Here is an 11482-nt window from a genome sequence, read left to right on the forward strand (position 1 = left end):
TTTTTTTTGGCATCGCTATCTGCAGCCAAATTCGATTTCCCAAAAAAACGTATCCGCAGTTGCCCATCCGCAGCTGTCTAGCTGTCAGATAAAAAAAAAACAAAAAACCGAATTTTATTCAAGACTATTTTTGAGTAGTTTTTATGTATAATTAATTTATTTTTGAAACGTTAGAAATAAAACAAACCAAATTAAATTGCTAAAAATGGATTTTCCTGATTACCCATTTGTACATCCATCTGCATTTGTTATAAGTTTGATTTTTTATTTTGTTTTGCTTTCGGATAAGTTTTTGACATATTGGGGTATGTTCGTAGATTAGGTCAGTCGTGCATATAAACGGTGGCCCGTTTATATGCAGGGTCGAAAGATCGAAATTGAAATTCGTATGTGAAATGTGCAAGACTTTTGTTTTATTTTGACAATAGGGGTTAAAATTTAAAAGTGGGAAATTTACAAAAGTACACAAATTTTTGTTTTTTCTAGCGCCATAAATATTTGAAAAAAAAACTACAAACATTGTTTTAGACATCAAGAAATAAGCTTTCTGCATCATTGTTTTTAATTTTGTGGTCAGAAAAACTTAAAAAATATTTAACTTATCATTTTCTAATTATTGCTTTTGAAATTTTTGTGTAAAAATCTCAAATTTTTCCTGGTAAATAGTAGATGAAATCTAGTTTTGTAATTGTTAATGAAATGTGTTCATATAAATTTAAATTTTTAAAATAAAACAATAATAAATGTTCAGCAAATGTCAAACAGAGAAGTGTGTTTAAAAGTGCGTGTTCTTGTACCTATGCGTGAATCTTGATAAAAATCGAGATTCAGATTTTTGAATCTGGAATCCATGTTTTTGAATTTCAAGTCTCAAATAAATCATGAAATCTGAGATTTTTCACTTTTCCTCACTTTACAACCTGTTTTAGCTGTCACAAATTTGAAAAAAGTGAAAATTTTTAAACTCATTCTGTGACAGTTTTTGCACCCCAAAATTAAAAGCGATGATGCAGACAACTTATTTCTTGGTGTCAAAAACAATTTATGTAGTTTTTTTTTTTCAAATATACATAAATGGCGGTGGAAAGAAGAAAAAAATCTCTTGTAAATTTCACACTTTTGCAAAAAAAGGCCGTTGTAGTTATACCTTAAATCTCGCAAATAGAAAACGACATTACAGAAGAAAAATATTAAACACCGTAGAGCAACTATGCTCGACTCGTTCCTTGATCTATTTCACTAAAAAGCATTTAAAGAGTAGAGTAGGTCAACTTTCAATCAACGGTAAATATGTATATAAGCGAAATGTAGAAATAATTGTCTGTGTTTTAAAGTGCGTTGCACTCTGCGAACATAGCCTTCGAGACTCTTGAGTTATCCGATTATCCGAAATTTTCTCCGATCGAGTACCGATACTCGAAAAAATGCCAATTTCTTATCCGCAGCCAGATTTAAGTTTTAGTTTTATCCGCAACTGGGTGTTGTATTTGTAATAAATTGAAGCTCCCACTGCAGATACGGATAGCTGTGCCAAAAAAACACGCCTAATGTTAGTCACAAGTAAAATTGATATATTGATGAGAATCAAAAAAATTTGAGTTTGGTCAATTTTACCTGACAGAATATTGATGGTCTGTTGTGAACATTCAATGTTTACCTTGTAATCGGGATTTTTCAAGTACTTTTATTAATTTATACACGGAAAATGATTTCTTGCGCAAAATAAAGTCGAAAAACTATATAAATAAAGAGTTAAAACTAAGTTAAAGCTATTTGATTGTCAATGTTAACTGATACGTGTGGTGACTATATTTTTCATCAATGTTACCTGACAGAAAAAGACATCAATAATACTTGACAAGAATAACTGATCGTGTGTAAGGCCCTATATGGTATGGTTTTTTTTTCTACGTATCATCCTTATTTTAGAAAGTGCGTTTTTAGTGCACTTGGCTCAGCAAGAATTTCACATCTTATACATTCAAATCAAAGACCCATCCAAGATGGAAATTATTTTATGATATGTATCAACAGATCCACATACCTACTTAAGGGGTTATATCTATAGTTGTAAGTGCAAAAAAACCTTTTTTTTTGTGGATTTTTTGCGAAGAGGCATTTAATTATATAAACATAAAGAATACCAGTCGATCGTGTACTGTGAAAGAGTGTGGAAGTAATCGACTTTCATAGTAAAATTTTAAATCGGTATCGGATTTTACAAGTATTTAGTTAGCCAGTTAGGTTATTAACTCATTGTTAGCTCAGTGGGAGTGACGTCGGACCGGAGAGCCGAAGGAACGGCGTTCGATTCCCAGCTGGGCCAAAGTTTATTAGGAGGTTTTTTTTTAAAAAAACAATAAATTGCAAATAAAATTCGCTTGAATTAAAGCGTATGCAATTGGGGGATATAGCGGGGACATCGAAAGGTGCCCTAGCTACAACGGCAATCAAGCCAACGGCGAGTGAGCCAACGGCAACAACAGCCGATATGGGAGGAATAAAAAAGAGGAGGAGACGGATCTTCGCGAAGCCGAACCTGCCGCCGAACGCGTCGAAGCGTCGTTCCAAAGACCCGTCAGCTGAGCTGCCAGCTGAAGAGGAGGAGACGGCGCGAACATCCGCAGCTATAAGTCAACAACAACAACAGACCAACAGACGAGGAATTTGGCTACGAGTCTGAAGGAAGGGAGGGACACTATACTGGCGACAGTAACTCATTTGCGGATCTTGCATCAGAGCCGCCACAAGAAAACGAAGATCTTGAGGAGGACATTATTCTCAAAAAGAAAATCTCAGAGTTTGAGGAGCAAATGGAGCGCCTGAAAGCACAAGTAGCACCCATCATACAGATGCTGAAGGCAAAACAGGAGACGCGCCGAGCCAACGAAAAAAAAGAGCTCGCCGAGAAGAAAGCCGCTAAAGCAGCCAAAGCAGCGGAGCAACAACAACAACAACTGGCTAAGAAAGTAGAGTTGCAAAATCAGCAACAACAACAATACAGCAAGCTAAACAACAGCAACAGCGGCAACGACAACAACAATTGCCAGCACAAGATGCACAACAACAACAACAGCTGCCTGCCCAAGTGCCAGAGCAGCAAAATCAAAAATCGCCTTCACAGGCGCAGCAAAAACAAAATGCACAGCCACAACAGCAACAGCAAAAAACACAGCAGCAACAACAACAGCAAGCACCAGATGCTACTAAGCCCAGTGGAAGTAAGCAGCAGGAGCGGACTCATCAGCAGCAGGCCCAGGAGCAGCAGCAGCAGCAGAGAGGACACCAGCAGCAGCCACAGAAAAACAACCCAAGGAAAGAGAATGTGCCACCCATCAATGTTTTCAAAATGGAGCTAGAAGACACCATACAATTATGTAAGTCGGCCATAGGCGAAAACTTTTTTATTAAACGTTTGAGTAGTAATAGACATGCTATCCACTGTAATACAGTGGAGAATCATAAAAAAATTAGAATGTTATTAAAAGAAGCCACCACTGAGTACTTCAGTTTTACCCCTAAGTTGGAGAAAATCCAAACGGTCCTCCTAAAAGGCATAGGTTCCTGCACGGAACCCCAGACGCTCTATAATGAGCTCTGTCGCAAAGCGAGTGGTGATCTCGAGATCATCAACGTCAAGCCATTCCAAACGGCTTTGTCCAGACGGGAGAAAAGGAAACTACCGCAACTACTAAGCAAACTGGATAGTTTGAGGAATATCACCGTCCTCAACTACCAGGTTGTCACTTAGGATAAATTAAAAGATAAGTTGAAAGATCTAAGTCCCGATGTGTTTATGGCTAGTGAACATTGACCTATGTTGGCAAATCGATTCCTTCTTTGAGCTGTAAAGTTTTAAGACATCTTCTTGTCGCCGATGCTCTAGCTCTGCTTCTTTATGTTCCAAGATCTCATTTCATGTAGGGATTCCAAATGAATGTAACACTTTTCCAATCAAATTTAAATATCAACTGACCGTTGAAATATTCAAATTTGAATCAAATTTAAATATCAACTGACCGTTGAAATATTCAAATTTGAATCCGACTAACCGACTTCTACTAACCAACCGTTGAGAAATTCAAATTTGAGTTTTTAATAAATAAAATTTATTTCTTTTGATTTTACTCGATTCACATCCAGTCATTACGAAATATATCATATAGGAAAGTAGAATTTCTATGAAAAATCAGTTCTTTGCTTCTCCGTTGCTGAAGTAACAATCTAGTGTACTAGAAGTAAAAACGCAATTGAGAAAAAAAAATATTAAGAAGTATATTGTATATATATATACATTCTTGCGGGAAGTGAAGGGCTGAAAGGCTAGTAACTTCAGAACCAATTTTTTTGGGGGAAACCCTTGTATTGCTCATTGCTCGTTTCTTTCCTTGATCCACTTCTTCTGAGTGTATCAAGGACATTAGCCGCTATCTCCTGAGACCCGCTGCCGTTTATTCTCTAGTCTTTGATAGGGACAATACCGCTTTTATACCGCATATTTCGTGGATGCCTTTCAAAGAGTACCACGAACAGGAGCCTGTCACCCGGAGACCGCTCACCGATTGTTCTCTAGTCTTTTCTAGAGACAGGACCGCTCCCAAATCGCTAATTCCATGGATATTCTTCAAAGAGTTCCACGGACAGGAGCCTGTCACCCGGAGACCGCTCACCGTCTGATTCTCTAAGCTTTTGCTAGGGACAGGACATAAACAAAAAATACCAAGACTGGAAACTCGGCGGTCAACTGACGTTTGCCTACAAGCTGCGAGGTGTGGTGAATGTCGTGAACCTATCGTTGTGTTCGTGTCCGATGTGTGGTGAATGTCGTGAATCTATAAATGTGTGCGTGTTAACGTCATTTACCAACGTGGTAGCTTTCACATATATTCACAGACAACACTCTACACAAAAGGGTTTTGGGGGGAAAGACGTACGAAAGTTTCCAGTCTTGGTATTTTTTGTTTATGGGACAGGACCGCTTCCGAACCGTTTATTCCGTGGTTGTCTTTCAAAGAGCACTACCCTTCAAGCAAACAGGTCCGACCTCGGTCCGAATCCGCTCCGCCTGAGGCGGAGCCGAGTCCGACTTCGGATCAGAAACTGGTCCGAAGGCGGCTCAAATTAGTATGGAAATTATAATCACCGCGAAGTCGATTGCATATGCATTGGTGTGGTGAAAATCTCCATTCCGAGAAAACGGAGCCGAAGGCGGACCCGAGTCGGAGCAGCGAAAACCTACCAGAAAGAGGAATAAAAAAGGGATGACGTTTCGCATTTGCGACCAAAAAAAAAACAAGATTTATTTTTTTTTTTCACTGAAACAGTTTTATTTTTTATTTTATTTTGGCAAACGAAATTTTCACAATAAATACAATATAAGATACAATACATTTTTTTCATTTTATTTTATTTGTTGCTACTACTGTTGTTGGTGTTTCTTTAGATGCCCAATCGCATGTTTCACCTTCTGCCTTTTTCTTCATCATTAGAGATTACATCTACAACACAAGCAGAAACACATCACTTTAATCCAAACACTTTGAGCGATATATACAATATACCTTTTTTTGTTTCCATATTGTTTATAATTTGATATAATTGTTTATAATTATACTAATATTATAATAACAACGACACGAGACACGACGCGAAGCGACTATACACTTCAACGAAACATAACAAAATGACGCTTTTGCTCTTGTTGGCTATGTCTGTTTCCCTTTTTTTTCCATTTCTCACTTTTCACCACGATTCTCGTTCGACTTTGTGTTCATACACAAAAAGTTGCAAGTGTGTGAGTGCAACCACGATTTTCGCGTTCTAAGGTCGGAGTATCTTTGTTGAACTCAGTTTTCTTGCTTGAAGGGTACGGACAAGAGCCTGTCAACCGGAGACCGCTCGCCGATAATTCTCTAGACTGTTCTAGGGACAGAAAGTAGACCATCTACTTGTTTCTTTCTTCGTTCCGCTTAATCTAAGTGTACCGTAGACATAGGTCGCTCTCTGCCGAGACCCGCCGCACAGTGGGACGACCCATAGCAATAAATAAAAAAATCGAATATTATTGCGGTACTTTTGAGTGTTTGGTATGTCATCCCAAATATATTTAGGTTCTAACTGCACCAAAATTATTTGCGTTGTCCAATTAGTGCAAAAGTTATAGAGTGCTAAACATTGTCTAGTTTAACTTTTTTTGGTGGTGAAAAATCAGGTTGTAATTGGTCTTACTCCCAAAATTTTTTGTGCGGTAAAAAATGAATTTAATAATGGATAATAACACTCATCAAGGTATATAAATTAATATTTAACTATAAAAATTTTTTTGTTTTGTTGAGTTTTGTTTTTATTAGTGATTTTCCAAGTGTTGGTAGGTAGAAAAAAAATTTTTTGACTTTGAGTAAGATTTACTTTTTTACACCTAAAAGGCTCTCTGGGGTTTTTATTGTTTTATACTCAGGAAAGTGTCCTCTAAAGGAATCAAGAAAAAAATCTTGCCCCAATTTGCCCCAAGTACTTATAATCGCGTTTTTTAGGTTCGACCCCCTATATCAAAAATGGCCAAAATTTAAAAAAGTGGCTGGATAGTGGGAAAACAGACCATTTGATGGTTAGATGTAAATAGACGTCTTAATGCAACTTTGCGTAGTTTCAGTCACTAAAACACAAGATATTAGAAATGCCGATTTTTCTATACATTCGTCCCACTGTGCGCCGCCGATCATTCTCAAGCATTTCGCTTGGGACAGTATTTACTTGTAATAGTTGTAAGAGATTGTAATTGAAATATCGTATTATTATGAGAAAATTAGTTTTAAGCAAATTAATAAAAAAAGGTGTTAAGAAAAATTAATATTTTGAAGATTGGTTGTTTTTATTTTGGAGCTTTGGACTTTTAACTCAAGTTTTCTGTGCTTTCTTTGGGATCGATCCTGGACACCTACGAGTCTACCTCAGCCTAGACAAAAAAGCATCACAAATTGGCGCCCGAGCAGGGACCTTAGAAGGTTTAACCAAAACTCCGATCTTTAACCGACCCAGAATCTTTGAAAGGTTCCTCCGACCACTGTAATCCGTGACTTAAACCACCGAACACCGCACTCCGTAAACCAAACTTCGACACCAGCCACCTTTTATCAGCCACCAGCCTCTACCGCCTCTGTTCGTTCTTTTGCCAAGCACCACCAACCGCCGTCCACCAGATACCGTTCCTCCGTCCACAACTACCGCCCGCTACTTCACCATGCCTGACTCCGAAGATGAAGACTAGCATCATTTAAATCCATATAAGAACTTAGGATTTATATATTTTCTAAAGAAACCCGAGTTAATCGAAACGCTTAGCGCCCGAAAGCTTGATACGACAGGAAATGTGCGAGAACTAAGAGAACGTCTGAGCCAGCATCTCAAGAAAAACCTCAACTCAGAACCTTTGCGAGCACTGGGAAAAAGTTGTAGAGACACGAGATGGTGAAGATCCAGCCTCCGAGTCACCCCACGATAAAGGCATATTACCATCTGGCAGCCAGGCCGGAGTCGCACCAGCGATTGTACCAGCATCTGTAAATGAGGAATCAGGGGCAAAATTTCCCTTATACATGCAAATTACCTATCCCGTTCCCGAGTTTCAAAAATCCAACACCGCACATATCCAGTACCGGAATCAGCACCAGTCAAGTAACATCCCGACAAACTGGTGTTTCTCAAGGAGGATTGCCAGAACCTCGATCTTCGAGTCGCCTAACTTTGAGCTATGAAGCAGAGGTTATGAATACAGTCCGAAAGTGGGGACTAAAGTTCGACGGGACCGGAAACCCTCTAGAATTTATAGAGAGTGACGGAGTTAGCGCGATGCTACAATATACTGCAGAACAACATACTACGAACACTGCCTGAACTATTCAGAGGAACTTCTTCGGAATGGCTTCGCATTAAGTGTGATAGTTTCATCCAAAACTTCCTTCCACCGCGTTATCTCCACAAACTTGAAGACGAAATTTTCCGCCACCGCCAAGGGCCGAGGGAAAAAGCTAAGGAGTACATATTAGGCACGCTATATTTAATACGTCAACATCCCAGAGTTACCGCCGCCGATAATATAGACCAGAGTACCGGTTGTACATAAGACGTTCAGATTTCAAAACTATCGATGATTTTATTATGCTCACCGAGGAGTTTGAATCAATCAAAATTGAAGAAAGGAATGTGAGACCAACCCAAGCCGCCGCGTTTTCGGGACCACCAGCACCATTCATAGCCGTAGCTAGGATTTCATTTCGGGGGGGGGGGGGGGGGGGGGGGTTAGCTCAGACCAAACAATTTTTTTAGAAATCACAATACTTTGTATTAACTGTATGTAACCGCTAAAGCAAATTGTCATTAGAACTGTGGCGAAGCGAAAAACTTGCCAAAAATCCTTTTTAAGTATTCGTAGATAAAAGTTTAAAATAGTTCTGCTTACCGTAAACCAATTTAAAAATGAGCGAATATTCAGCGGCATGTCTAGTTTAAATTGGTAAAAAAGGCGAATAAGTTGGTTGACATAAATTGCGAGCGTTAGCGAGCAAGAAAATTTTTTTGAAGAAACGAATTTTAACCATTCTTAGGCTTTATAAAAAAAATTATTTCGCACAATTTTATATATAAATAAAATGCACGACTGGGTCGCACGTAATTGCCATTGTAGTTGAAAGTATCGTTATCTTAAATATCTATTTGGAATTTAAGTTTTTGTTTAGTGTCGAGAAAAAAAAAAATCCAAAAAAAATGTAAAGTTTAAAAATTTAAATTTAAAAATTTTTTTTCAAAAACTCGTCTATAAGTTTTGAATAAAATTGACTTATTCGTTGAGGAAATATATGAACTTAAAAAATATGTCAATTTGTGAAAAACGGCAACGCCATATTTCCGTTCTCCGAATTTTTTGAGAAAAACTAAAAACGCAATTTTGTTAGAATCAATAAGAGTATGAAGTACACCAAATTTAATCAAAATCGTTAGAGCCGTTTTCGAGAAAATTGCAATACCTCGAAAACGTTATATGGGAGATATGCGTTAAAAGGGAGATATTAAAAAATTGGTCTAGGGAATTACGTAAAAATCATCTGTACCAAGTTTCAAGCAAATCCATCCATCCGTTTAGACCCTAGCTCGATGTACAGATGGACGCACAGACGCACGGACCGACGGACGGCATGACGAAAACTTTTTTAATCTTCTCCATTATCGTAATGTTTAAAACCTCGATTAAATGATAAAAATGATTAAAACCTCGATTTTTTTTTCCACACGAAACCAATACTTGCCCTATAGAGCAAGTAAAAAATGGACAGAAAATTAATAGGTACATTTTATCTATTGAGTTCTAAATAAAATTGGCAATACTTAAAAACTAAAACTTTAAATAATCGAAGTTGTTTGGCATGAGCTAATTAATTATACTTCACTTTGAAAATTAACAATCAACTGAAATTGTTTAATTTTATAATTTGAAACAAAAAAATAACAAAATGTTGTACATACAATTTTAAAGTTCAAGTGACCTCAACTCCAAATTTATAAAGCGTTTCGCCCACTTAAAATAAAAATAATTTTAATAATTTTTTTTTTATTTTTGTTTTTTTTTTCTCGTTATTAAATGTTGTTCATAGGTATTACACTCTCTGAATAAATGGATACATTTATTTTCGCTTATATACTGGATTTAAGCTTATCATAGAACAAAAGTGGTTAACAAGCGAGAGATATCTCGGACAGTAGAAAAGATGTCGGAAAGATTTAAATAGATTTAACGGTAATATTTGAAAAACGAGATGTGATCGAATATGCCTGTCTTTGGATTCGAGTTCGACACACCGAAACCCTTTGAAAAAGTATAGTTTAGTCTTGGCACCAAAAACCTTGCATAAATACTTGTGGTATTTAAAGAATATAAAGAGCATTTTAAGATGTTAACATGGTGCTTAAGGAAATGGCCAGAGGCAAAAACTCGTTTTCGAAAAATCCCTTACCAAACATTGTAATGGTCCAAAAAAAATTTTGTTTTGCCTTATAAAAACTTCATCGACAGCTTCTTTAACGATACAAAATTGGTAGAGACTTTAAGGGAGATTTTCAGATAGGTAATCAAATCACTAAAATACAAAAACAAAACATTTAGTGCAGCACATATTAGTTTTGTTCATAATACCTATATCTTTTGATTTTCTGAAAAAAAATTTGGGGGGGGGGGGGGTTAAACCCCCAAAACCCCCCTCCCCCCGCTAAATACGGCTATGGCACCATTAGCAAATCGACCACCGCCAGCCACCGTTTCTTACGATAGACAGACCCTTTGCTGGAATTGCAAACAGAGGGGTCATCGAAAAGAAAATTGCCGAGGACCGTTCCGACTCTTCTGCTCTTTCTGCTCCTTCTCATGACCCTCGCTACTTCGTTCCGATTAAGGTTGGAGACCAGATATTTCAGGCTTTGCTCGATACCGGTTCGACTAAAACTTATGTGGGCCAAGATTTACGCAATAAGTTTAAGGAATTAGAATTGCCTATGCGTGAGTACTGCCGTGCAGTGCATTTGGCGAACGGATCAGCGGTGACGACAAAGGAGCACTACACTGTAGATTTTGCGTTGAACGGAGTACCCCTAACAGGAGAAGTAACGTACCTTCCCTCATTTGACACCGACGCCATCCTGGGTATGGATTTGTTAAGTCCAGCCGGCCTGCAAGTCTTCATAGGAGAAAAGACTCCATTAGAGAAAGACTGGATGACTTCCTTGCGACCGAGTTGCCGAAATTCAATGAGCTAAAAGGGATGGCTAACGTCCCACCTCACCGAATCCGATTTAAGAAGGAAGAACCATTCAAGCAGCGGTTTTATCCGCGTAACCCAGCGATGCAGAAGGTTATTAACGAGGAGATTGATGAGTTGCTCGAAACCGGAAAGATCAGTCCTTCGAAGAGTCCATACAGCTCTCCTATCGTTCTAGTGAGAAAGAAAGGAGGGTCTTGGAGGGTATGTGTGGACTTCCGTAAACTTAATGAGATCTCTTATAAAGACGCCTATCCATTGCCATTTATAATGTCTATACTGGATAAATTTCGGGGAGCTAAATTCATCACGACCATCGATTTAAAACAGGGCTATTGGCAGATTGCCTTAGAACCGGTGTTGTACTAACGCAATCCGTTGACAATCAGGAGAAATTTATAGCTTATGCCAGCCGTACGCTCACCGAACTCGAGAAAAAGTATGCTACAACGGAGAAGGAATGTTTGGCCATTTTGACCATTGTGGGGAATTAGGAAGATGCGGCCATACCTTGAGGGTTACCATTTCAATGTGATCACCGATCATCATTCCCTGAAGTGGTTGCATTCTTTAGAGAACCCATCAGGTAACCTAGCGCGATGGGCCCTGGAGTTACAACAGTTCGATTTTGACATTCAGTATCGGAAAGGGACGATGAATGTGGTGGCCGACGCGTT

The sequence above is a fragment of the Episyrphus balteatus genome, chromosome 2 (genome assembly GCF_945859705.1).
Source record: "Episyrphus balteatus chromosome 2, idEpiBalt1.1, whole genome shotgun sequence".
NCBI lineage: Eukaryota > Metazoa > Arthropoda > Insecta > Diptera > Syrphidae > Episyrphus > Episyrphus balteatus.